Source organism: Anser cygnoides, chromosome 13 (genome assembly GCF_040182565.1).
Source record: "Anser cygnoides isolate HZ-2024a breed goose chromosome 13, Taihu_goose_T2T_genome, whole genome shotgun sequence".
Classification (NCBI taxonomy): Eukaryota; Metazoa; Chordata; class Aves; order Anseriformes; family Anatidae; genus Anser; species Anser cygnoides.
Genome location: NC_089885.1, coordinates 2887007 through 2914144, shown reverse-complemented (window position 1 = coordinate 2914144; position 27138 = coordinate 2887007). Strand labels below are relative to the sequence as shown.

The following is a 27138-nucleotide window of genomic DNA, read 5'->3' as shown; positions in this document are numbered from 1 at the left end:
AGCCAGCAGCACTTTTTGGCATTAGGACTTTTAGCACTTTTTAATAAGCCTGTGGGACTGGGACCTGAAGCGTTTGCTCTCAGCTTGCATTTGGGGCAGGATGAGGAGGAGAAGGGCTGTCACCTGGGGGAGCACAGGGAACACGGCTTCTCTCTCCTCTCGCCCTCAGCCTGCCAGCATGGTGCGACGGCTCTGATGCTTCACCTGCCTTTAGGTACTGTGGGTGAGCCAAGAAGAGATTATAACACGTTTTCCTTTCAGCTGGGACCACACCATGTGCTGCAGCACGTGAGCTAACACCTGGCAGCATGCACCTCCTGCCCAAAGCGAGGCCTCCGGATGACCCGCACAGCTTCCCTCTCGGCTTCCAGGGCCAGGAAAAAGCTGTTAATGAGCTGCCAGCTACTTCTGGAAGCCCAGAGCAAACCCTAAGGGAGCTGTAGTGCTAAGAAGTTAAACGGGAACCTCCCCAGCGTTGCAGAACAACATCTGTTTACCCAGACACTGCTTCCAGGGACGCTGCAACCTGCACCAAACCCTGTCAGCACCGGCATCTCCTGGGCCCACATCGCTGAAGGTATGGAACCCACACAGGCTAAAATGAAGACCGAGATGCCGCATCACTTCATTAAGCTACACGCAAGTTTCTAGGAAAAAACTAACATCTTCCGCTCTTCCAGCAGCTGCTCCGGTTCAGCAGCAGCACGAGAGCCCCTGTGTTGATTACAGCTGTCACCAGCACGCTTACTTCGAGGGCCAGAAGGAATCCACCCTGAGCTCTGCTCCGCAGAGGAAAGTTGAAACAAGGTGTTGGGAGCTTCCCTTCAGCAAACTCCTTACAAATAGCGATTGGATAAAACCAGCTCTGACGGCAGCCTCGTGGGGGCAAAGAGGCTCGCACAATGCCCAGGTACCGCAGTCACCATAGAGCCCTAGATGCTCTAATTGCCTTCATTAGTTAAAAGTTTAGTAAGGAAACATCTAACAACCACCCCCTGCCTGAGCATTATGCAGGTGCTCGCCGCAAAGCGACTCGTCACGACACGAACCTGGGCACTAGCTTGCATTTGGGTTCAACACAGTGCTCCTTTTGCAGAGCGGCTGTTGTTGGACTGACATCCAACCATCTGGCCTTGGTGCAAAGTAACTGATTTCAGGATGTTGTCACTACATTGTACAAATCCTCACCAGGACACTTGGGGCTCAGTACAGGCACTACAGATTTCACCGATAGTTCCTGTGAGTACAGCGACAGTGAAAGCAACCAACAAAAAAATAACAATCCTTTGTTAGGAGGTGTTTGATTTATTTTTTTCCCGCATTTAACAGAGGTTTCCTCACAGTGCAAAGCTTTTGCCTTTCTATACGCATCTGATATTTTATCTAGAGATGAATCTACTCAGCCTGGCAGTACCTTAATCTATTTTGAAAGCAATAGGCTAGTCATAAATAACATAGAGGGACCAGAGACTGGAGTACTTTAGAGGGAGCTCTTGCAAGGCTGAATAACACACAGCAGCTGATGTACAGGAGTGGCTCTCAAAGCAGGGCTGCATCAGGAACGGATGCAAAGCAGAGGTGAGGTGCCAAGTATTGCACAAAGAAAATTCAGGCTCACCTATACGACCTGTCAAGGTTTGAAAGTGATTTGGTCTCTGTTAGAAGTAGCTAGAGGCAACATCAGATCACTGAGATCTCGCAGAGAAGTTGGATTGTGTAGGAACCAAGGAAGAAAGTGACACACGCACCCTCCCCAAATGAAATTAAAGCAAAAATGAAGCATTTAAAGGAGAAAACAGCTCCCCGAGTAGCAAATTTCAGTAGTAGAGCACAGCCCAGCAGGCATCTTGCATTGCATAGCCTCGGACAGGGCCATGCCACCACCTGCAGTCCAAGCACCATGCGTGCCTGATGCACACCCTGCTGGTGCACCAGGACTGACAGCTCAGCTCCCCTAACACACACACACCCCAGGCAACAAGAAGAGAAATGCCTCGGGAGGAATAAGCCAAAAAACATCTCCTTTGCCCTCCAGGGAAGCTGGCTGCTAAAGCAGCCAGCAGGAACCACCTGAGCTCCCCCAGGGCACTGCCACTGCCCTCAGGCTGCTGGGCCTGCAGCTTAAATTTGGCTCCTGATGGAGAGTGGGTGGAAATCACCTGCATGGGAGCACGGTGAGGGAGGAGGAGATGGGTGTCCCTGGGTCAGGCTGGACAGTACAGCATCTGTCCCCATTTCTTCAGCATTTTGACTTTAATGAGCCTAATGGGATCTGTGGGCTTCAGGAGAACCTGGGCAGCTGGTGAGAGGAGAGCAGAAACCCTCAGCTGTGCTCTGCAAGCTGGCACAAGCACAGGGGCTGCCCCATGACCCTCCCTGCAGGCAGGCAGCTCCACCAGGCTTCTTGCAAGGAGATCGGGAGGTGCCTGGTGCTGGTGGTCCATGACAGGAGAGGAGAGCAGCACCGAGGCTGTGTGAGAATCCCTGGTTATCACGTCCGGGCAGCCAGAGCACAGGGCTGCGTGGAAATAACGAAATCAGTGTGGGTGCAAGGGGAGGGCGATGGGGACTTTGCCAGGGCTGCTCCTCACCCGCTGCCAAGGCAGCAAAACCAGCAGAAACCAAAAAGTCTTGCCGTGGGGAGCAGGCACCATCTCTTCCACCTCTTCTCCCCTTCTGCACCTTCAGTGCCACTGCTCTCTCCCCCCAAGTGGCCGACTTCCATCCCGAACCTTTCCCCGATATGCGCCTGTACCTCTGGCTGCAGCACAACAGCACAACCCCAATCAGACAAGCGCTAACGTGAGTCCAGAACAATTTCCACCTGCCCTTCGTAAGTGGGGGAGCTCAGGGCCAAAGGCCAGCAGAGCGTGAGGCGGTGCTGGTCGGGTGCTCTGCGCTCCTCAATTTCTCACTTCGGGACTGGCAGGGCTGCTCCTGGGGGGGAGAGGAGCGGCTCTGTTTCCATTTTGGGAGGGATTTTAAGAAAGCGATCAGTAAGGGAGTGGTGAGGGAGGCTGAACCAGGGCTGCTATTGCACATGGGCGACTACTGCACCGGGGGTGTCGGTGGCAACACCAGATAAAAAAGGCCACAAACAAACCAGTGATGTGCTGAAAATGTAGCTGACTAGTAAACAAGGGAGAGTGGGAGCTGGGAGGCTGCATGGGAAGGTTTTAGCCAAGGACTGTAACCGCTTACCTTCTGCCTGGGAGCATGTGTTCGGTTTTGTCTACGAGAAACAAACCCAGCACGTGGGATCTAAATAATTAACCGCAGCACGCGCAAGCTCCACGAGGTGAATTGGCCTGAAATAGGATTTATCCTGTGGGGTTTGATTTTTTCTGGTTTTAATAACAAACCAGGGGATGGCCAAAAACTTGACATTCTTTACCAGCTGAATTAATGCTCGTGACTCCCCCCACGAGGATAATCTTCACTGGGCACAGCGAAACCAAGGGAAAGCAGGACAAGGTGCGCCGACTCCTCGCTCGCCTGGAGGCCTGGCAGCGTGCTGGCCTCTGTGGGGAGGCCCGGCAGGGAAAGGAGAGGCCGAGAGCTCAGTGCTGGGAGGAACGGGAGCAGCGGGTGCCATAGCAGAGGGTCTGACCCGGGGTTGGGTGTCCCAGTGTGCGCCGTGCACCTCCTTCGGCTGCCCGAGCCGCGGGGTGTTTTTGGGTACCAGCAGAGCCGCGGGGCGATTGTCCTGCAGCCGTGCCGGCGTTTGAGACTGAAGTTTTCAAAGAACCACTTTAAAACGTCTTATTTTAGGGAAAAAAAAAAAAAAGAAAACAAGGCAGAACTTTATAGCGTTTCCTATAAATGACTTCAAAGGGGAAGTTCAAATTCATACGTGGACAGCCCTGTGAGCAGCTGATGTCTCAGCCTGTCGACACCGTGGAGGTTCAGAGCTCCCACCCGCAGGGCGATGCACCAGGAGGGGGTCAGCTCCCACCAGCATCCTCGTGCTCACAGAGCCCAAGGGTGTTGTAGGGAGCAATTCATGCTTTGCAGGAGCAAAGGGCCAGCCCCTCACAGGAGGACTCCTGCCTCCTGCTCTCTGCCCGCCTTGCTGGGCAGTCGGGCTCAATTAATGCACTTGTGGAAATCAGAGAAGAAAAAGACCTCTTAAGCCTTCCCCCAGCTGGAGTGACGGCTTTGCTGTTTCAGTCCTGGCTGTAGGGCTGTGGCTCCCATCAGCTCTGCGTAATAAATCTCCTTAACAAGGCTACCAGCCTGTCCCTTTGCTGGGGGACAGCGGAGCTCGTTGCCCATCACCCCCGGCTTCAGCACTTTGCCTGGGTTTTGTCTCCCTTGCGCCCAGCTTCTCGTATTTTCTGCTCAGATCTCAAAAACTTCAGCGGCGAGAGGCTGAAATAGAGCTTATGGCTGGGAAAGAAAAGTCAGTGAATCTTCCCCTGCCCTCGCAGCTCCGTTTTCTCAAGGGGAAAGGCTCTGAAGGACACCGGCGTGCCCACAGCAAGCAGCGTTCAGCACAGCCTCGTACAACTGCTCTGTGCGCCCCGCACACAGGACCATAATACAATGATATCGGGACGGGCTACTGTCTAACACCCTATTTCCATCTGCTAAGTTGTGAGTCATTGATTGAGTCACTTGCCTATCTGCTTGTGGTGGTTTCAGTATGAGTCTAAATGATTCTTATTTCAGGAAAGTCAGCATGAGCCTTCCTCGGAGGAGATGCAGGGGAAGGGGAAATACCTTCTTCTTTGCAAGGTGATATAGATACATCAATTGACTAAAAATGCTACCCTAAAAATTTCCTGCACTGTACATGCAGCGAAAGCTTCGTAATAAAGCATCTAAGGTGACATCCTTTAGAACCAGGGAGGTTTCCTTTGTTTCTGCTTCTCACAAAAAGAAGCCTGTGGTTTGTGTAGAAAAAAATGACACATACTATGAAAAAAAAAAAAGAAAAAGACACGGACTCAAATGTTGTCTGCTAACCTACACACATTCCCACTGCCTGCTCCACATCCCAATCCATAATATTTATGGTGCTTTACATACACAAACATCTGCAATCGAATGAGTCACTGCTATTTAATAAACATGCAGATTCTTTGTAAAGCTAATGGGTCCATTTGGGCACGGAGGGTCAAAGTCATAGCGACCTAGAAACTTGGGAGGTTTAAATTCTTAGAAACCTTGCAGGAGATAAGCAAACAAGTTCTGAAAGCAGAATTAAAAATGACACCACTAATAAATGCATAAAATAATTCCCCCAGTGTGTCTGGCCACGCATCACTGGGACGAACGAGGCAGTGAAGACGGACTCAGGTGCTTTCAGGACGTGACAGAAACTTCTATGTCTCCAGGTGGGATTGAACCTGAGCTGCCACCACTTCCAGCAGCCTGCCAGCCCTCCTGGTGGATCACTCATCACAAGGGGCTTGCAAAAGCCCCGTGTGGAGGGATGCTGGCGCTGGCCAGCCTGCTTTGCCCCTGCTGGTTGCCCACCCGTGGCAGGCTGTTGGACCCTGTCCCACCAGCATCTCAAGGGGACGTGGCTTCATGCCTTCAGCATCCTTGTACTCTCCTTTCTGTTTCATTTTGTCTGTTTTAAGAGAGTTCAGAGGAGACATCCCAGCAACAGAAGACAGCCCCGAAACCATCAGGCAAAGGGCTTGGTTTGGAGCCACCGAAGGATCTCCTTCCAGCAAACCCCTCCTCGCTGCTCGGGCACACTTTTTCCTTCCCGAGGGCAGGCACTGCGAAGCATGAATCCCTTCCCGCTGCCCCCCAGCTGACACCTTCTGGCTGCTGCTACATTTCTGCAGGCAGCTAAACTCCCTGACAGTGAAGACTTACAGGCAGGGCTCTTCACATGAGGATGTTTACAGCCTCGCCAGCTAGCCAAGAGTTTTAGTTCCATATTCCCTCGCAGCATGCTTATGTGCAGTATCTCAAATGACATTAATATTATCGTCCTGAACGCAGCTTGGATTTCTCGAGTGCTTTCTTTCCCCCCAAAGTCCTGAAGCACTTGGCAGCTGGTACACGCTTGTTACACGCCACATATGCGGTGACTGGTTCACCTGCCCCAGGGTACACCTGCTGCCGACGCCATGCCACGCTCCCAATGGCCAGGATGCTCATGCCTTTGGCTTTGGCTGGTCTCTTCCATCCTAAATCCTCATTTTCCTGTGTGATGTGGCAGAGGATGACAGGTAGAAACCCCCTGGTCTGGCTTGGTGCCACCCCTTTTTCAGCTACAAAATGAAATCCCCATTTCTCAGGACTGTGCTTTTTGCAGAAGTGAGTTAAAACCAGGGAGAAAGGAGAAACTAACACGCTGTTCCAGGCCCTCCTGGATTTGACAACGTAATTTAATTTTCTATCAGTGGGAAAGGGGCCACTGAAACCTCACGCGGCATGGCAGGGATCCCTACAGTTGCATGAAAACTACTTGTGTAAGACAGCCTGGAAACCTTTAGGGCTTTTCTGACTTGTTCACAATAAATTCTTTAACACCAACACAGTAATAAGATAAAATCTTGACTAGAGGTAAATTTCAAGTTCTTGGATAGGCTTTCATCCAAAACTCTTGCATAATCCTAAAGGATTTTTAGAAGGCTCCGTGCAGATCCTTGAGATCCCCCTAAAGCAAGGCTGCCCGCAGGTTAAGGAGCAGCAGCTCTGAACCACAGAAGCTGGGTATAAGCATCTGCTGGATGGCCGAAGCTATTCAAGTCAAAGGAGTTTGCAGTTATTTTTGGAAGCAAACATAGGAAAATGTATACACTAAAGGGACCGAAGTTTGGACAAATTTTGAGCAAATTTGCTAAACTAATAGCTTTTATGGAAGGACTCCAAACCTCCCCTGCTAAGGGAAGAAATTGAGTTGGGGCTAATCCCCTTCCTTGCAGCTCGCCAGCACGATGTAAATACAGATGTGCGAAGCAGTTAAAGACCAGAAGGAACTGCAGGTTTCTCAAGCCTGGAGATTGCGCCCTGCCTCGGGCTATCTGGAGTCCCTCTCCTCTGTGTTACTGGGAACTGGCAGTTTTCTCAGTATTTTTACACCAACAGAACAAATTTTGCTGTTTCACCTTGTTAACTGAACATGTGGTGTGAGGTCAGCAACAGTCACGCAGCCTATCTATAGCTGTCTGAGCTCACATGATGCTATGGCTCTGAAGAGAAGGAACATAAACAGGAAATTGGGCAAAGTGACTCTTTTAGTAGGGGACCACAACACCATTTTTTTTTTCTTTTTTCGGTGCCTAAACTCTTTAACACACTGCTGGATCTGATGAAGAAAAGCAGAGTAGCCAGCATGATCAGAAAAAAAAAAAAGCCACAGATGTTTACGGTGCGACACTTCTGCCTGATGATAGCAATGTGCTCGATGCAGCGAAATGACCCCGCTTTCTGGGTTGTGCTCGAAAGCTGGGCTCATCTCCCGGCACGCAGGGAACAAGCTGGTATCGGATGCAGCCCCCACATCCACCGTGGGCCAAATCTCAGCCATCCTTTTGTCCACCCGCGTCCTATTCCCTGCCATAGGCTGCAAAGGCTTCGACCTTTGCACTTCATTTTCTCTCCTAAAATTGCCTGGAGAAAGGAAGTGTGCAGGAGGCAGGCAGCAGAGCGGGGAGGAGGTGCACATGCGTGGGAGGGCTTGTCTTGCAGAGCAGGCCAAGTGTGTTGAAAACAAGAACCAACCTTTCTGGACACATGTACGGAGATAGGAAGGAAAAAAGAGAGAGGTCCAACGTCACAACAGCAACCGCTGCGTGTCCAGAAGAGCTTGGGATCCAGGCGTGTGGAGGGGGCACTGGTTTCGGAGGGCTCGGCGTGCTCCCAGCTGTGCAGACACTGGAGATCTCCGCTGGGATCTACGTGCTGGCTCGCAAGCCGTCCCGCGGGAGCCACCCGGCCTTCGCGGTGACATTTAGACTCTATTGAAGTAAATGGCAAAGCTCCCACTTGCTTGGAGAGGGCCAGGTCCTCCTCTCGACAGGAAGCTCTGAGAAATGCAGAGATTCCCAAAAATGGAAACACAAGCCGAAGGAATAATCTGAATCAAGAAAATCTGCCTTGGACAGATGAGCAGCCTTTCTATCTACCACATCAGACGATGAACTCACCCTTCACGGGTCTAGCCTGGGGTTTGTGGGTTACTCACAGGCTGCCCTCAGCCCTGACTTTTCTCCAGCTGGACAGCGAGCGTCTTCTGGTGATCTCAGGCACGAGACCCCACTTTGGGGGGACACAGGCTCTCCCCACCGCTGGGTGCTACCTGCCTGGCCGTTTCAGTAAATACCATAATTGCAATTAAGAGTACACTAGGAGTGTGGGTAAGACAAACCAAAATATATGGTGACATCATTTGGGTGAGCTCCCTTGCATGGGTCGGTATGGCTGCGGGGGCACGGGTGGGGCTGAGCGTGGCCACACCGAGCCCCACAACACCGAAGGAGGCTGGAAGTGCTAAGTGGCTGGGTTCACACCCGCCTGCTCATTTCGAAGTACAATATTAGAAAAGCAGCTGTGCTAAGGAGTTTACACATCTATTTTGATTGCAGTTCTGCTGTTTTGGACTGCCTTTTCACCAATACATTGGGTTGCTTTGCCCGTAAGTATTCTGCTAGGCAGTGGTACATTTTAAGAACCGGTTCTCCTTCTTCTTTAAAAGCTCTCCTAAATTAATCTTCTCTGCTTTACACTGCACAGGAGACTGAGCTGGTTTTTAGACATTTTTAGAATTATACTTTCATTCTCCTTAGTTTGTGGAAAAGTGGTCATCACTCATACGGCTCCTAACATACAGCATCTCCTGCCCGTCATTTTTTATTTTAAAGTACATAAATGTTAGGAAAAATATAAACAACGCTCCCCGTGCCAGGTTTTCTTTTGTTTGTTTAAGAATCCTCTCTGAGTTGCCAGAGTTTTTCTGGAGTTTTTTTCGGAGTTTTTGCTGCTGCGTCCTGCATCTCATCCAAGGAAGCAGGGCTCTCAGGGCGAGGCTTGAAGGGCTAACACCCTGTGAGCTCCACTTCCCTCCGCACTCGAGGCGCGTTTCACAAACTCAGCTGGCTAAAGTCAGCTCAAGTATCCAAACACCCATCACGTAAACTTCCCATGCTTCGGGGGCAGCCGCACATTTCTTTGCCCTGCCTGTGAAATTCTGCAGATCCGCGTGGTTTTTCTCACTGTACTGCTTCATGCCCTGCTGACTTCACACCAGCATGAGGGGCAAGATGCTCTGGCAGAGATGGAGTGAGGACCAGAGCTGGCACCACTCCCTGACTGCATCGCTCACCCTCACACCTTTCTCTTCTGCCCTCCTGAGATGGGACCTTCAAGCTGTGACCCACAGTTTCATTAAGTTTTTCCAGTCCCCTGTTAATGCTGCAGCTTCTGCCTTGTCATGAAGACATCTCTGTGCCCTCGGCTGGCGTGCCCTGTGCAGCACTGTCATTTGTTTCCACCTCCTGAGCCTCACAGCCAGAAAACAGCATGGCAAAGCTAGCACCAACAGCGTGCTTAATGTTTATCTTAATTTGCATGACTTCTCAAACTTCCCTTGCTGGACCCACCGATGAAATCACAACATGTTCAGAAATATTAAATCATTTCCTCAACATCTGAATATAACAGGCTGCGAAAGGAAAACAATCGCATTTGGCACGTTGCGCTCTTTTGCCTCAACGCTCCGTATTCTGGAGCCCCTTCGTGTTGTGGATTTGCACTCTGATCACAGCAGCACTGAAAACAACTGCGTGCCATAATTCATTTCCTAGGAAATCTCTGGACTTGCCAAGTACTAGCCTTGCCTGGAAGCCTGCGTTTTGGGTGCCCGCAGCAGTGCCCAGCCCAGGCGATGAGTTCAGGATGCCCCAAACCAGCCTCCTACCCCTGGCCTGAGGGCAGCGGGTCGGTGCCCTTCAGCTGTGTGCCTGCCCTAGCAGTGGCTGCTGTCCTGCTCTCTTTGTAGTGTGGAAAGGCAAAATTCAACGTGGTACTAAACCGACGGGGTCCAAACTTCCCTGCTCCAGCCTCCAGAGGATGGGCTGGCTTTCCTGAGCAGGTGCCTTCCCTTTGGGGTTACGTTCGGCCAGTTGTCAGTATTTTGTAACGCAGACTCTGTGAGTGCAGCAGGAGTAAAAGTTTCTGCCAAACTCCGCAAAGAGTGGAACGGTTTGGGAGTAAAAACAGATTTCAGAAACAAAAGTTCAGCTTGATCTATTGGGAACAACGTGCAATTAATGTACTCAGCAATATCTCAAACATGAGCAATGTGGGAGAAGGGTAATAGCTCCCTTTCCATCATTTTTCAGCCTGTCAGAGCACTGATCTATTAAAACACCAAAAGCCTTACCAAATGGAAACGGGTAAACTCGGTGGCGGGCAGGGGCGGTGTGCAGCTTACCCGGATCTTCATCTCCTTTAAACCATAAAACTATCGCCGAGAATGTGCTCGTGGGCTGGTGAAATAGGATCAATGTTACTGTTACAAAAGTGAGGACAATGAGCCAGCTGGGTTTTTCCACAGTCATTTTCAAAACTGCAGCATTTATTTCTGCTTTTCTGCAACTTCTCTCTCTCTTCTCCTCCCTTCCCTATCCCTTTTTCGTGGGTTTTGCACGCCGAGCTACACCCAGAAGATGAGGTCACCGGGCAGCACTCGGGATGCGGATGCTTTCTGCTTGGGTGCTGCCAGAGCTGTCCCGCTGGGTGCCCTGGAGGCACAAGGGGCAAGGAGGCATCGAGCCTGGAGGATGCCCCTGCCACTGCAGCAGGGAGAGGGGCCTTGGGACGCCCTGTGAGCCAGTCACAGATGGTCTCAGATGGTCACAGAGGGTCAGGGTGCCACCAGCACTGTCACGAACGTGCCTTCTTTCCCCCTGCCCCCAAAATGGGGCACCTGAGGCACACCTGAGTGCGGCCTCAACATCTTCGCTTTCCTCTGATGGGAAAGCTTTGTCACAGGTCTTATTACTGATCTTAAAGCCATTCCCTTCTGTTGAACCCAGCCCAAAATTCATAAATCCTCAAAACCAAAGGAGCACAGTCCACTGTACAGTCTGCAGTGCTTGCATGTGCTTCAGAAGGAAGTGCAGTTAAGCATGGCTGCTGCTGCTGCTAACGTGACACTGTCAACCTGAACTGCAAAACAGGAGCTGAAGTGAAATTCAGCCTAGCTTGGAGTTCCTCTGCTGATTTTTTAAATCGCAGAACCTCATTTTCGGTTTTTAAGTGCTTTTTGTTGCTTCTAACCCCATGGGAGAGATCCATGAAGAAAGGGAAACCAACAGCAGCAATGCTAAGGCAGCCCCGTACGTTGAGATCTGCTTAAAGGACGCAGCAGACGCACAAAGCCTCCCAGTGCTGTGCTCTGAGGACATCACCAGTTCCTGCTCAGCTGAGCCTGAGAGCAGAGCCCATCTGCCCTGCGCAGCCTGACCTCTCCCACTCCTCCAAACAGGAGTGCTCCTGCTGCAAAGTGGTTAAATTACTGACGGTTCGTGCCCAACCCTTTGCTGTGAGTTTGCTTCCAAGAGCGTAGACCCTTGACAGTCTATGCCATGGCAGTGACAAAGAAACCACTGCTCGGAGCATTCGTCTGAGGGAGGGTGTGGAGGCAGACTCACCACAAAGGCACCATATGAAAAGGCCTTCGCTTGGGGCTGATCCCACTGTGTGCAGGCTATTCGAGAAAAACAAACAAGACTTTCCCTGCTGCTGCCCTCACTTGAAATCGGGTGCTCCGGAGCTGTGTGGAGTCTTTCAGCCCTTTTTGTAAGGGCTCAACACCCCGGGGAGAGGACGTGACCCATGTGGGCAGGAGTGGAGCTGTGGGAGCTTTCAGCCAGTGACCAAAATGTGCCTCGGCCCGTAGCTCTGCACGTGGACGCTGCAAGTCTCAAACCACCTCTGTTTTGGCAGGCCGTGTTTGTATCAGATAATTGAACAGTGACAGCAGGTAGCAACGTGAGGAGCAATGAGGGCTGTGTTTAAACGGGTGGCTCAGGAGTTCATGTCCTAGCAGCAGAGCAGGAATAGGTAATGGCGAGAGGTTTCACAAGGGGAGCTAAAGCAAGAGCTTGGGGGACAGCAGGGGAGCCCCAACTGGCAAGAAACTTGGATGGGCAGGAATGGGAGGCGCAGGAAAGCTGAAGGACAAACATAAAATGAATGGACTCGTCGGCAGAGATGGAAAACCTGGGCGAGGAACCGCTGGGTCCCCAGCCAGGAGCTGCAGGGCAGGCGGCAGCGCCCTGCCCGGCCGGTGTTGGGGGTTCCTTCTCACTAGGGCCAAGCAGAAAGGAAAGCAACGTGACAGGAGGGAAGGGGACATTCCTGAAGTCCCGGGAGGACAGCAGGGAATGACGAGAGATGTCCTCACGTCCCTGCTGTGACTGTGGCCAAAGCATGGCCTGCCCGGGCCTGGGCACCTCAGGACACCACAGCCGCTGCTGAAGAATGGCCCCGAGCCCCAGACACCTCCTGTTTTGCTAGCACGCTGCAAGCGGAGGGCAGGAGCTAATCAGGACTTGTGCTAATTATGCTGCCGATCGCCGGCAGAGGATGGGGATGTGGCTGGGAGCCAGCAGCGGGGCGGGTGGGCCCGGAGCTGTGTGGGCTCCCCGGGACGCCATCTCCCTGTCCCCAGCCAGGCCTCCCCTCCTGTGGGCCCAGGCCGGCCATGACCGAGCCCCCCGGCGCCCCTCATGCCTCAGCCCTGCCCCGCGGGGAAGCGGCTTGCGCCGGCTGCTGGCACCGCTACAGCCTGGTGTTTTTTGACCTTTTACTCTTCCAGAGATAGAAATGGGATTTGTCTGAGGCTTGGAATAACTTCCTGCGATTGTGCTGGGGAGGGCTAGTCTGACTTGCTAGATAGCTGTGTCTGTCAGGCTGGCGTAGGAACGGAGAAAGCCTCGGCCCTGCGGCTGGGCTGAAGACAGATTTAAAAGATCCCAAAGACACTGCATGTGCCCCAGAGAAATATAAGCTGGCAGCACTGTGTGTTGTCCGTGGTCGGGCAGTGGGGCCTGGGCAGCCACTGGCAACCCCTTGAGCAAATGTTGTCCTACAGAGATGGTTGTTCCTTGGGTGGTAACTCACAAATCCTCCCTGGATCACTAAGGCACGTGTGTTTGCACATGTGGGAATGTAGATAATGGTCTGAGAATCGATCCTTTGGGATGATGAGAGCAGATTGTTGCTGTGCAAGCCTCCCCTCCTCCTCCAGCTTTCCCCCAGCTGTCCGTGCGGCTGGGCCGGGGCCGAGGCTGAGGCTGAGGGCTGCTCTGCTCTGTTCTCAATGCACCTTTAGCAGCTGCGTGCATCTTTCCTTACATCCCTGCCTGACTTTAACAGTGGCATTGCCAGGTCTGATGTTTTCAGCAGAGCAGTTTGGCTGAGGAGGAGAAGTCTCATCACCTGTGCTGGGCTGGTGGCTCTGGCACTGGTGGGGGGTACCTGGAGGGAGGCTGGACCATGAAGGAAGCTAATGCCTTCAGTCTGGTAAACCCGTGCATCCTCAGGAATCTAAAAAAAGGCTAAATGCAAGCCTTGTACTGTACACCTTAATGGCCTTCATCCATCACTCTGTTGTACTAGATAAAAATATTAAACCCCAAACAGTTGGTTTCTGACCCAAGGAGTTTACAATCACAGCACTGCAGCTTGTAATGGCACTTGCAAGAGCTCTGCTGCTCCCAGGTAAACAAGAGCCAGCCAGCTCCAGCTTGAGCCCTAGGAAAAGCCTGTAGGTAAGAGTTCAGTGCCTGAGCTGCCATCACTGTCCTATTCCCACGCTGTGCCATTGCTGGGAAAGGCAGGGCAGGACCAAACCTTGATGGCCTCTTGTTGTTTGGCTGAGCTGCCAGGAGCTCTCAGGGAATTAAGGAAATGTGTACTTTAAAGGAAGGCTTTTCAAAGCCAGCTTTTAGTTGTTTCTTGTATTTTGCTCATCAGTAGGCAAAATCACTGTGAACAAGTCATGTGTGGTAGTATTTTCCTGCGTGACTCACCCGGCAGGCTGGCTGCTTCTGCCTCCCTGAAATTTGGAGTAGGATCGATCTTTGCCTTTTACTGATATTCCTTTGAACAAGTGAGCATACTGTCACCAGGTGGGCTGAATCCTGGGCTGAAAAAGGCAGGTTAGCACTCCTCTGGCCATCAGTCTCCAAGCAGAGCTAGCTGGGGATGCCCCATGCAGGCTACCCAAGCTGCCAGCCCTGTCTGCTCCCCCGTGGGCTCTGCAGGTATTTGCTGCCAGGGTCTCCCTGCCTGGGTCAAGGGCTCTCCCTACAGCTGCAGCTGGAGGTTGTGTTTGTGCCTTCCCCCCTGCAAGCATGTCTTGCAGAGGATTAGTTGGCTTACCGAGCAAAAGCAAAGCTATCCCAAAGCCACGTCATGTTTGTTTTGAAAGTAAGCACTAAAACACACGTCCAGCATACTTAGCACTTCCATGCATGGACACCCTTCACAGGTTTTCAGCTTCAAGGGAATTCAAGAGTGTTACTGATATGTGTCAGCATAGATTTACAGTATGATTTTGTAATATGGCTCTGAGCTGCAGTGCACAGCAGTTCTCTTAAACAGCCGAAGGAAGCGGTTCTTGACTCCGCCGTTTCTCAGCCTGCACTCCAGTTCTGACTCCGATGTCTCTTCCACTTACTGCTTTCTAAACAGGCAGTGTCAAAGAAACTGAAATTTTGTATGCAAATTGGTTTGAAGACAAAGAAAAGAAGTGCAACCAAAGAGGAGGGGGTCAATTTAATGCATAAAAACAACCTAGCTCATCTGCTTATTAACTTCACATAAATAAGTAATTTTAAATGCTTTAAGAAGTTTTTTAAAATGCTTTTTTGCATTTTTACTGAATTCCAATTTCATTCAAATGCAGCTTGTTTCAAATCATATAAAATAATCCCTGCTGGGGGAGTAAAGCTTTGCACAATGCTACCTCTTTAATATCAAAATGATAACTCAAAAAATGTGAGTAATTGTATACTAAGCTACACAAATGCTGAGATAGTCATGGACAGGTACAGAGTATCCTTGTTAGTGAAAATAAGTGCCACATTCATTCTAAAAACTACATTTAGTGGTAAATCATTAGAGAGCAACTAATGAAAGCATATCTCAATGAAAAAAATTAAAAGTACCTATGGAGAAAATGGCATTAACAAATGTTAATTTAATTCACAGATTTCTACCCTCTCATTTAAATCGGGATTGCAATCTGCAATACAACTGGTCAACATCAACTAAGGCTCTATATAGGGAAACTTCATCAAGGGGATTAGACTAGTTTAGGGAAGTATTGTGAGGCGAGCAGTTGAAAATAAAAATAAAACTACTAGTGCTAACAGTCTGAAAACCAGAGGCTAAAGCCCGTGATACATGGCGTTGGGTACAGTCCTCTTTTTCTACCCTCGGTCACTAATGCCAAAAACACAGCGAGGGATTGTCACAGCATGGAGCATCTATTCACCTGCAGCTTAAAAGGTATCTGAGGGTTGAGTAATTAGTCCTCATCACACCTTAATTCCAAAAATTTGACCACTGCTTTTGCTTCTCTGGGGTCAGAAACCACCATATATCAATACATACATACCTATATGTACCATATATCCATATATACATGAGAACAATGCACTTTGACAGATTCTTCTGACTCTCATATGCGTGGGTTTTTTCCTCCCACCCTGTGAGCAGACACTGAGCTGGTGACTGCAGACACACCTCACATTTTATTTAAGGGCCAATATGCAATTAAGCCTGATACTGCTTTTATCATAAAGAGACCAGCCCATAGCATGTATGTAATAGTTCACACTTTGGTAAGCATGTGTGAAGTAGTCCGGTGGTGCGGCGTCTGTCTAGGTATAATGTAACTCCGTGTGTAGGTGTGAGAGCTCTCACCAGACCCACACCAACAACAGATCCCCCAAATAGACAACACTAATAAAGATGCAAAATGCTGCAGCTCACTCTCTGTAGACTCAGGCTGTTTCTCTACTAAACTGGCAAAACAAAGCCCCAGAACAGAGAGCCTGTTCCTCACACTTCCTTCAGACTTCAGCTCCCTTTCTGTACAGTTTTGCTCATCATCGCGAAGCATCCTAGGATTTGTTATTTTTTCGATCCAAAGCTCTTGGTCCTCTGACACAAACCCAGACAGGCATCCCACGCCATGGCACTTGTGTGATCCTTCAGCATCAAGAGAACTTTCAGTGTAACAGGCAAATGTGGTGTCAGCAAAAATGTTAGGTTGTCCTGAATTTCAGCATGCGTTCCAATGAAGTTCCTCGAAGTCTCTGCAAAAACTGGCCTGCAGTTTGGCAACAGAGCTGAGAGCTCCCTTTCCCATTCCTGAAGACACACATCTCACACTTAGCAATTTGCTTTTGCCACTTGACCTAGTTCCAGGCTTGGCCGCAGAGCAGGAAGCTGTGCCCCTGCTACTGTATCTTCACAACAACAACAAAACTCAAGACGATCTGCTCCATCTGCAGAGCGCACAAAGCAGTGATCGTGTCAGGAGCTCTAAGCAGAAGTGTGAAGCTCACAGTCGCTGTTTTTGCTAACTGGATCCCACAAAGCGTGATGTGAGATAAGGGCACTTTGAATACAGAGCAAACAAACAAACGCCCTAGAGCATTTTGGTCCTGCAGCTTCAGGATGGTTAGTACCAGTAGAAAGGTAGTACCTCTCTCCCAAGTCCAAAAGGATAAATGCACTATTTAACCTCCCAAATTCAACCTGACAGAAACTCTTTCCTTGCAGTCTGGTTCCTGAAGGTACCAAAAAATCCAAACCATTTATAACCAAATCTGCTTTCACAGTTTAGATCCAGAAGCTACTTGGGCATGCACTTCGCAGCAAGCTCAGAACAGTCTTTTGACCTCAGTTAAACTAAAATACTTTGAGGAATTGAGCCCGTACTCATTTGGGCTGTAGTTCAAGTTCTCCCTGCCATTTTCTACCTGGAGCCTGAACAGTGCCTGGCAAGATGAAGTGAGAACCCTGACGCCAACCAACCACCGAGCTCCCATTTAACCACCTCCTCACTTTGAAGACAGTAAAGGTTTTCTTCCTGAAAAATGCAATCTTACAGTATTCATTTGAAACATAGATGTTGTGCATGGTGTCGTGAAACTGAGAGGACACTTCCTCTTCTCGTGCAAAAGCCAGCAGAATGCACCACGGAGATGCAAGTAAGCACCATACATGAATGTGTGTGAGCTACGTGGGAATCCTCCTGGGTGTTGAACGTTGGATGCTCCATAATTTTGAGTTGCGAGTGGGCTGTGCAAAACCTCTCCCTGCCCGGCAGCTGCCCAGGAAGACATCTCTCCAGGGCTCTGCAGTGAGCACCAGGTGGGGTTTGCCTCTGCAGGCCTTGCAATGGTGTCCTCATTTGCTTTGGCTGAACGGGATCCTGGGGTACGGGAGCTTGGACTGGATAAATACAAGAGCTGTTTGTGCTCTGAGTAAGGAAGTTTAAATTTGACCTGCAATAAGGCTGCACAGAGGAAGGGCTTTCTCCACTGCTGTGCTCAGAGCAATCTCTTTTGTCTCAAAGGCCACTGTGACTATGACTCACACAGCCATCAGGCTATTAACACTTTTATTCCAACTAGTTATTTCTGGCTTTCGGCAGTCAAAATACCTAGAGCCCAGAGTGCTTCCAGTGTAACTATAGAAATTACAGCAACAAACAACAGTTGGGCCCATGGGTCAGCTGAAGCCAAACTCTGAATCACACTCTTGTTTTTTACCTATAGTTATGAAAAGGAATTTAAGTCCCGATAACAAGGCAGTAGTACACCTTCTAGCCACCATCTTCTAGGAGCCATCTTCTAGCTCGACACCTTCAGCAGGTTGAGCTGAGCGCAGATGCTGTCAGATGCTCACTCCATCCATGGGAGATGCTGCCCACAGAGGTCCTGCACAGCTGCCTTGAAACAACGGGCAACCCCTACCAGAATATCATTAGACATGCTTTGTAAATCCATTTGAGGTTAATGAAGGTTGTAAATTCATCCTTCTTCATCTGTATATCCACAATCCATACGTTTCAGAAAGCTCTTTAAAGGGCTTTGCGCTGCTGTTATGGGAAAGATCCTGTTCAAGCTCTAGACCCCCTTCACCCTCTCTGCCTTCCCGTGCCCGCAGCAGCAGTCAGTTCGCTGTCAGCTGGGTCAACCGTTCGAAGGGGCAGGCTCTTCTAGAAGAAGCAGAAAGCTGTCAGTTTACTTTGGGCCTCAAAACCACTACCTTTTGTTTTTAACCAAAATGCATTTCCTTATGCAAGCCCTTGCCTTGCACTGCTGCTTTAGCACAATGGATTTCTTCAACTCCCTCTCTAAGAGTCAAAATTTACCATATATTTTGATTTTTTAAAGGTTTTACAAAGAAAGAGTGCTCAGTAACCAAATACTCCCTGAGAATGCAAAGCAAAGGCTGAAGTGCAATGTGAGAAACCAGATCAATCACAAATGAAGAACAAAGTGGTTTGCAGCATGTTTAACTCCTATTTCTATAAAGGGCTGATCTAATCTGTGGCAACCTCTCAAAGTGCCAAGAATGCCTAACGACTCTGAATATAAAGAATAATATATATTGTAAGCAAAGAGAATGGCCATCAGGCCTTTATTTGTGTTTCTGGTTTATTTGTTCTCTATAAAAACCCTCCATCAAACCTTCCGGCACAGCAACGAGATCGAGAAAGTATAGGAGCAAAGCTAACGCACTGAGAGTTCCCAATTCACTAGAGGCCCGTGCCTCATCCTAACTGACAACAACCTAAACTAAACTCAATCCAAAAGCTCAAAATTGACAAAAATAAACTAATATATTAAAGAGGAAAAGGAAAAAGTTAGTTTTTTTCTTCTGGATTTCATTAAAACGTCCCAATGCAAAATGCTGTCTACGATCTGGGAGCCAAGTTGCAAGGAGAGGAGAATTTCTGTCCTGCAAAGGCTGAGATAATTCCTGCACGTGGTCTCCCAGAAGGGTGGCCCTGCTGAGAATACAGGGTTTTTTTATGGCATTGCCCCCGTTGTCTGGGTGTTGCACACAGCAACAGTGCCGAGAGCAGCGTGTCGGAAGGACGGTTGTAAAACAACGGACGTTGGCAGGGGAATTCAGGGATGGGCACCGCATCTGAGATCTTTGCAGCTTTTTGCTGGGGATTAGCTGACATTTTGAATAACAAATTTTCTTGTTCTGCAGGGGAAGGCAAGGTTCATCCTCGGTCTTTGCTGATTGCTGTCCTTGCCAGAGCAGGGATACCACAGGAGTTCTCTTTCAAGGAGAAAACCAGAGTAGTGAAATCCCTTCCTTGGATCCCTCCTCCCCCAGCAACTCAGAAAACCGTGTGTTTTTGAGTAAAAATGGAGCCATAGTCACAAGCACTAGCAGCTACAAAAGAGACATCTGAAAGCAGTGGTTGTACACAGAAAGCAGTAACTGCTTTCCATTTTTAGACTTCATGGCTTATTTGTTTAAACCACAAGGAGACATTTGCATGCTACCCATTTCTGGTCAGATATGAACAAATAAAATAGAAATAAACGCAGTTCAAAGAACAGAGTGTGCAAACTTTCGAGGTTAATTTTAACTCATGAAACACTTCAACGAAGGTCCATCACTTGTATTTACTTTTTTCTAAGAGGTAAGGAGTATTATCAAAATTGACTTTTGGAAGAGGTGGAAAGAAACAACAGAACCCCAACTATTATCTTTTCTTATTTTAAACTGCATCCTACACTTGACTCAAATTTAGATCTGAATGCGGGATTACTCCTACTCTTCTCCTCGCTTCTGACTCCTTCTTACTGTGTTTTTCAGAGAAGCAGTTTGTAAATGTGACTTGTTAGGATGCAGCGTACAAGCAATGTGAGTTAAATGAACCAGGTTGAGTGTTGTAAATGCAGTTCCTAAAATCTCCAGACTAAAATACTCGATTCAAATAAAACCGGCTGGGAGGTAGAGAACCCGCTGGTGAGAACGAAGACCTGTGTTACCAAAGTGTGCAATACTAAATCAGCCAAAAGTAAGTGAATTCTGAAATAGAAAGTCATGCAAGTTTTTCAGCCAACCAGTAAATGTGGCTGCAACGTGGATGCTGGCCATTTGGAGGATGATGATGTGGTGCTGAGGGATTTAGGAGGCTTTTAAAGGACAGGCGAAGAGATACAGTAAGAGTCGAGGATATATGTGAACTTGTGAGAAAATTTAATCATTGATCTGATCCTGCTGTGGATAGAAAAGCCTTTCCTAAGCAGAAAATATTTTTAAATTGTTTACAAGGCCCAGGAAGAATCATATGGTGATGCTGTCTTCTCTGGTGCATCAGAAGCCATCGCAAAATCCTAGGGAGCTGCTTCCCAGGAGTTCCCCAAGGGAATTGTCTCTTCTGCTCTCAGCAAGATCTGGTTCAGAGGGAAAACCAGGGAGGGAGAAAACAGCATCGCACTGGAAGGCTGTGAATGGCACCCTGGCCTTGGGGAAAATGGGAGAATTCCTTATCTGATCTCAACAAGTTACAAGAGCAATTAGACACATTAAAAAAAAACAAACAAACGTGCTGTGCAAGATAAAGGTAAACAATATATCGTAGTATCTCAAGCTATGGAATTATTCTGATAACTACTCTTTCCAGAGAGCTGATGGATTCACCTTGAGTCACAGAGGAAAACTGAAAAAGCTTCCAAAGAAGCCAAGGAAGATTTTAACAACACAAATCCTTGCACAGCAAACTGTATTCAGTTGGGGGAATTTCAAGGACTGCAACAGGCAGAAAAGCCCCGGCCACTTTCTGGTTTTGCGCTCACCACTGGCTGCCAGTTGTGGTTCCTGATGGTCTTGGTCTACGCCAGGTACAACACAAAGAATTTTGCTCCACCTTTGATCCTTCCTGAGGTGCAATGTTTGCTCAGCTGGCTTCCAAGAGGTCTTAAAGAAAAAACAACCTTACTAATTTTTATGGCGTTCCTATCTGCACCTTGGTGTAGATGAAACGGTCCTCGTGCCCCCAGTTAATGTTCATATCAACAAAAGGCTGGGTGCTGCCAATTTTCGTTCACCCTATCTTTGATGTACTGTTTTACTTTTTGTTGTGGGAACAAACCACCATCAAAGAGCTGACATGGGAAACAAAATGGACTGAGAAACTTAAACAACTCATACAATCTTACAGCTCTTACAATGTAGCCTGGAAGCACGAGGATATTTTTACCTGTATTACTAAAAGGGCACCTCTAAACAAGTAGTGCAGCAAAGTAATGATGCAGTGTTCTTCTGCAATTTCTGGTCTGCTTTGCAAAAATTAAGATCTGAATTTATTTTTTCACTTCTGAAAGCTGGAAATGTGCCCTCCAATAACGTATTCATGCAGTGTAATCAAGCACAGAATCTGACCCAGCTTAGCTGAGGTCTGATTTCCAGCTCTGTGGTTTCTACCTCTCAGACTATTTACTATGTGCTTACCAGTAATTACCACAACCATGTCCTGCATTGAAATCCACTCCAGAAAAAAGTTCCTAGTTGGTTTTTTAAACTTGAAGAAGAATTCATTTTAAGGCTGACATGAATGGTGAATTTCCATGAATAAGGTGATAAAACCATTTGCAAATTTCTTCTTTCTTGTTTGCTAGGTTAGCCATTGTTGGCTTCTGTCTGAAATGCCCTGGCCAACAATTCTTTTCTGTCCATAAAGATTTTTTTTCTTTTTTTCTTTCTATTTTTTGCTTAACACACCCTATGCCCAAAGGGACGAATGCTTGGAAGTGTTTACATTTTTTACTTGTTTCTTGGAAATTATGACCCACAGATAAAAGAGAATACTTCTGCAACAATAATGAGGCACTTACAGAGCTTCTGGTATTGCTGATTGCTTGAATTCATTTTTTAAACCCATCACATTATGTTCATATTCTATTCTATGACAGTGTTAATACTTAAAGAAAGTTGAGTCTTACGGCACATGTAGTGCACTGTTGTTATATTATTGCACTACTGCTGTCAGGAAGTTACGATATACATACATAATGATTTACAGGGAAAATAAAATAAAGGAGGATGGAGTTTTAAGGAATTTGGGGGTACCTGAGTACTCACTGCATTTGCAGCCAGGGGAGCACACAGCAGCGAGGTGCATCCCCATTGGCAGCCAAGCACCAGATCCACCAACAGTTGCTGTCAGTGATTTGGGATAGCTGAGGGTCTTCACCAAGCTTCTGGCTTGGTCCTTGGCTAATTAATGGCTTGACTCCGTGCAACTAAGAGTTTTCCCAAAGACATTGTATTCAGTAAAACGCAATTACAAACTGAACCACTAAATGCAATATGCGTACACCGATGGAGCCTTTCTTATTCCAAATTAGTAATTAATGACACTTTCACTAAAAAGCTGAGCAAATCCAGGATAAACAGGATATATGACATAGCCAGACAGCTTGCAAAAGCAGAGGGGGTGAAGCTGCCTGGGCCTCCTGTCGGCGGATGACGCCTGGCTAGCGGTGCCCACAGCCCCTTCCCAGAAGAGGTGCTGGCAGCGTGCGGGTACTGGGAAGAGGGGAGGCACCACCCTGCACTAGCGGGGCGATAACTGCCCTCCCCGGCCAGCACTCCTCCAGGGAGCCGTCGCACTGCAATTAGAAGCACTACAAGCAGAAGGGGTATCTGCGATGGCAGAGCCCTTGTCTGCAGTCATCAGCCTTTCCTCTCACGCTCCAGACCCCCTCCGAAGGCAGAAGGGAGGAAGACAGGCTGATAATGTCCACACCGGGGTGGAGAGGAGAAAATAGCCCTGTGGATCTTCTCGCAGTCACAGGATGGCTCACATTGGGACTAAGGGCACCAAGCCCAGCTTGGGGGATTCAAACCGATGGGGTTTCTTCGAGAGGCTGCTCTCTTCCTGAAGAAGGTTGCTGTTTTTCCAGCACTTGGGTGTTTCCATTTGCTGCCCTGGAGGCTTCTCCGGTGCCTTTACAGCAGCCCCCAGCCCCATGAGGGCAGCCCCACGACAAGCCAGGAGGCTGGGTCTGAGCACAGCGAGAGCTCCCGGTGCCAGCCGGTACCATCTCCAACTAGGAATGGTAGCAAACTAATTTTTTTTTACCTCGTTATGTACCTTCCCAGCACAAGTCACCTTACCCAAGCAAATAAAACAAGTTTCTTTGGAAGGGGCTTTCCCGCTCAGCCAATTCACTAAACACACGTAGCACGTACTTCACGTACTTTTCCAGACAGTCACCAATGTTCAAGCATGGAAAAGCCATGGTCAGATTATTGCATTGACTCTTCTGTTGCCCAAGTATGTTATGAAAGACAGAGTTATGTAAAATTCATGGTGGATTTCACTATTTCCTATTTAACTGTTTTGCAGCAAGCACGTACAGTGTCCCAAAAATTCACTTTATGTAGAACAAATGTGAGCCAGAATAACGTATTTTTTCACATCCTTCTGCTTCTTTACAGTAAGACAGGGGATGATGTTTAATTTTTCCTTTACTTACACAAAACCTTCCACTTTGACTCACAGTCCTTATGCTGACAGATACTCTGGAGAGTATTATTTTACCAACAGCAAATACAGACCTGGATTTTTTGTTGTTGTTTAGCTGCTGTACGTACGGAACGTAATTATGGAAGATCACTATTTTGGCATGATTTTCTGGGAAAAAAAACAACATTTTCCTGAGAATCCCCAGAACATAGCAGGCTCCCTGCTAAGCACCCTTTAAAGGTCCAGTAGTGGAATATCAAAATATCGTCGGCTGGTGATGCTGGTGCACCACCACGTCCAAGCACCCTGGCTGGGGGCTCCCAGGAGGGATTCGAGGATTTTTTTATTCACAGTCCAATACAGCAAAGGCAAAAGAGCCACCAAAACTGAACTGTGGTCTTAAGACACAAGATAATAAAAGGAATTTTGTCAAGATGGTTTGTGGGGAAGCAGGGATTATGACTGCTTGTGTCATCGCTGTTTGAATCCAAGGGCTTGTCTGTAGTTTTACCAGCACGGCACAGCTGCCGTGTATCTGTTGGCATAACTACGCCACTGATAGTGGGAAAAAAAGAGCATTTTTCCTGGTTTAGTTTATATTGCCTTGGAAATGGCTTAAGATAAAGGAAAAACATGTCACTTGGACCAAGAACATATGAGCAAGACATTTATGAGAATAATTATATTGATTTAAATCCATGCATCAGCATGCAGGTATATAATCTTCCTGTAGATTATATGACTACATTGGAAATGGAACTTCTTGAAACAACATAGTGGTGGTTGTTTCATCAGCAGTAGACATAAACTGGTTAGCAAGACAGAATTTTGCTCTATCACCAAGCTTGGATTATTGGAATTTCCCAAAGGAATATATTGCTCTGGATTAACAGAGGTTTGTTAGACAGGCACCAGAAAAAATAAGCAGCTCCTAACAGCCTTGACGGTGCATGGCAGTGCAACGTGACTGCGAGGTGGCGATGGCTGCTCTGGGCTATTAGTGCTGAAGATGCTTTTTCCAGAATCTAGCTCTAATGGCATAGCTGCAAATGGAGCCCAATAACCACAGACACAACAAGCAGATATGCTGGAGGAAGAGAGATGCAGTCTGGTCAGTTTTTAAACAAAGAATGGATTTTTAGAGATTTTCTGAAGTGGACGAGTATTTCCCCAGAGTTCCCAAAGGGCTGCAGTCATTAGGGAAGGTGCAAGTCACGCAGGGGGCACATGAAATCTCTCAGGCCACCGGACTTCACTGCTGGAGGAGCTGGAACTGTAGGAAAGAAACCCAAAACATGGAGAGAGCTGCTCTACAGGCCAAAGCGGAGGCACTCCTATAGCCCAGCAGCTGCGGTCGAGGGCAGAGAGAGGCTGAAGATGTCGTCCCAAAGCTACGGACTGGTGCTGCCCCACCAAACAGCATCACTATTTCACAGAACCAGCGGGAATCCCCCAGCCAGCAGCCAGCACCTGCTTCTGTATTATGCATCGCTTCTGGGTCCTTGGTGTGCTGCTGGCCGTGAGTCATGCAAATCTTACGCCTCGCAAAGCAAAAATGGCTGTGCCGTGCATAGATTTTATCTCTCAAATAGAAAGTGAGATTTTTTCAGCGACAGTTTACTCTTTTGAAGAAGTTACCCATTTCTGTGTAACTCCACTTTTATTTTTCGCCATAATGCTGTCTGGCTCTAGTCTCTTTGAGTGGAAATGTTTTGTGTGAAGGATGTAACATAAAATCAACTGAAACTCTGCATTTTAACTTATCCATTCATTATCTTCCGTTTCCAATTGCCAGCTAATAAATGCCACAGTTCCTATATCTCATACCATTTCTTCCAGCTACACTGGAGCTACCAGGAGCTCTGATAATGGCAGAGGTGAGGGTCCCTACCTGGAGGCAGAGCCCTCCTTTCCCCATCCCCTTGCTGCTGAGGACCACGGCTCTGTCCTTGATCTCTACCCAGCCAATTGGTACAAGAGCTGATAACCCACTGCAGAGAGAAGCCTGGCTCTCAACTCATATTCAGCTTCAGTGTTTAATGAAGACAAGATATCAGCAGTCATAAGGTACTGCTCTTAGTTGTGAGGAATATGTGGGGGAAACAGCTCAACTTATTTAAATGTTGCCCAGAAATGCAGTCATAATGGGTTAGAATTTGAGACTGTTTCATTTTTTGGCTTCTGGTTTCTTCTGAAGCACTGGTATTTCTATAGAATATGAGGTGCCATTTCTATTTCAGGACTTTTTTTCTGATGAGCCCAGTACTCTTTATTTGAAATCCTTCCAGAGAGGACAAAAAGGTATTTCATACAGCTTTGTGCAAGCCGATAAATGGAAATGAAAGCTTCAGATCTAATGCCCCAGCATGACCGCAGACCTGCCCAATTCCAGCAGTTTATTAAAGACAATGCTTACTTGGCCTCTCTGTCCATTATAGGTGCACTTTTTTTCAGAAAAGCAAAGGTTTCTTGCTTGACAGTCTAGACTGAGTTGTGCTACATCACTGTACCTATTTGCTGCTGTTGCTCTGCAGCATCATTTGCCTTTTCTTGCCAGTCCCAGCAAGGACTCATGAAGATCCTGCCCTACGCTGAGACTGTGAACCAGACCTGGAGTGACTCTGCATGACCACCTATCCAACCCAAGCAAGTGCCTTGACCACAGCAATGCTAGATTCACGCCAGAAGTGACCAGCTGTCCTGCAACACAGTGGTCCTGGGTGCCATGGCTATTAATTGGATGGGGTCTTATGTCTGAGTTTGCTTTCCTCTGCTCCTTATCTTTTATTCCTAAGCATGGATGGTGTGTAAAACACTTCCTTTCTTCAAAACAAACAAACAAACAAACAACAAAAAAAACCCAGCAATCTCTGAATGAAAATCTACATTGTTATGTTCATACAGATCCCAGTTCCATTTCCAAATCCAGTAAGCCCTTGAGGAACGAGTCAAACAGAAACTTGCCTGTGGGTGCACAGTAAGTTCTGAACATTGAGAATTAGGGCCAACACTGCTGAAATCTTCACCTAGCTCAGGCTGCTAAATTGCATGCAAATCATTTGCCTGGAAATGTTCTTGAGACGTAGCACCAAAGCGCATCTCTGTGACTCTCCCTCTCCATCCCTGTTCTGGAAAGGACAATACAGCGACAGCTTTGAGAAAGCTTTGTCTGGCTCTTCACCCCCCCAGCTTGCATCCCCTGCTCTCGGATGGCGGGTTTCACCAAAGCCTCTCTGAAGCCACCATGAGGTAAGCGCCGCTGTAAGGGGAGCCCTTAGGGACTTAAAGCAGCGGTGTAAACAAACTTACACTTCACCTGGCTATCTATAGCATATCCGAAACCTGGCCATGTCAGACATCTTCTGGTTGACATAAGGTTTCATTCAAGCTGCTAGCCCCAGCAAAGAGAACTGGCAAACATCATTGCAGCCCACGAGGAATGTTCTAATGGGCAGACAGCTTTAACTCACCAGCTGATACACCAAATTTAGAGTTTAGAAGATCATGTCAAACACAGAGGGCCTGGAAATACAATGAGAGACAAATAGATCCTTTAGGAGGATAACATAACAGAGCTGCAGAGGGTGTAATTCATCCTCCTTTCCATTTAGCAATGCTGCTGGTGGTGGTGAAGGCTG

The 27138-nt window shown here is 48.1% G+C and overlaps 1 protein-coding gene across 4 annotated transcripts in view; it reads right to left on the bottom strand.

Annotated features, from left to right (window-relative positions):
• GAB3 (GRB2 associated binding protein 3) overlaps positions 1 to 27138 on the bottom strand; it is a 57408-nt gene that overhangs the window by 20047 nt on the left and 10223 nt on the right. The window contains exon 2 of one of the 4 annotated variants that reach the window (XM_067004893.1): positions 7690 to 18214. The exons of 2 other annotated variants lie outside the window; for them this stretch is intronic. The gene's annotated coding sequence lies outside the window, so the exon portion shown is untranslated. Of the gene's footprint in view, positions 1 to 123; positions 7624 to 7689; positions 18215 to 27138 lie in introns of those variants that run through there. One more of the 4 variants, XM_067004894.1, reaches the window with a different exon arrangement.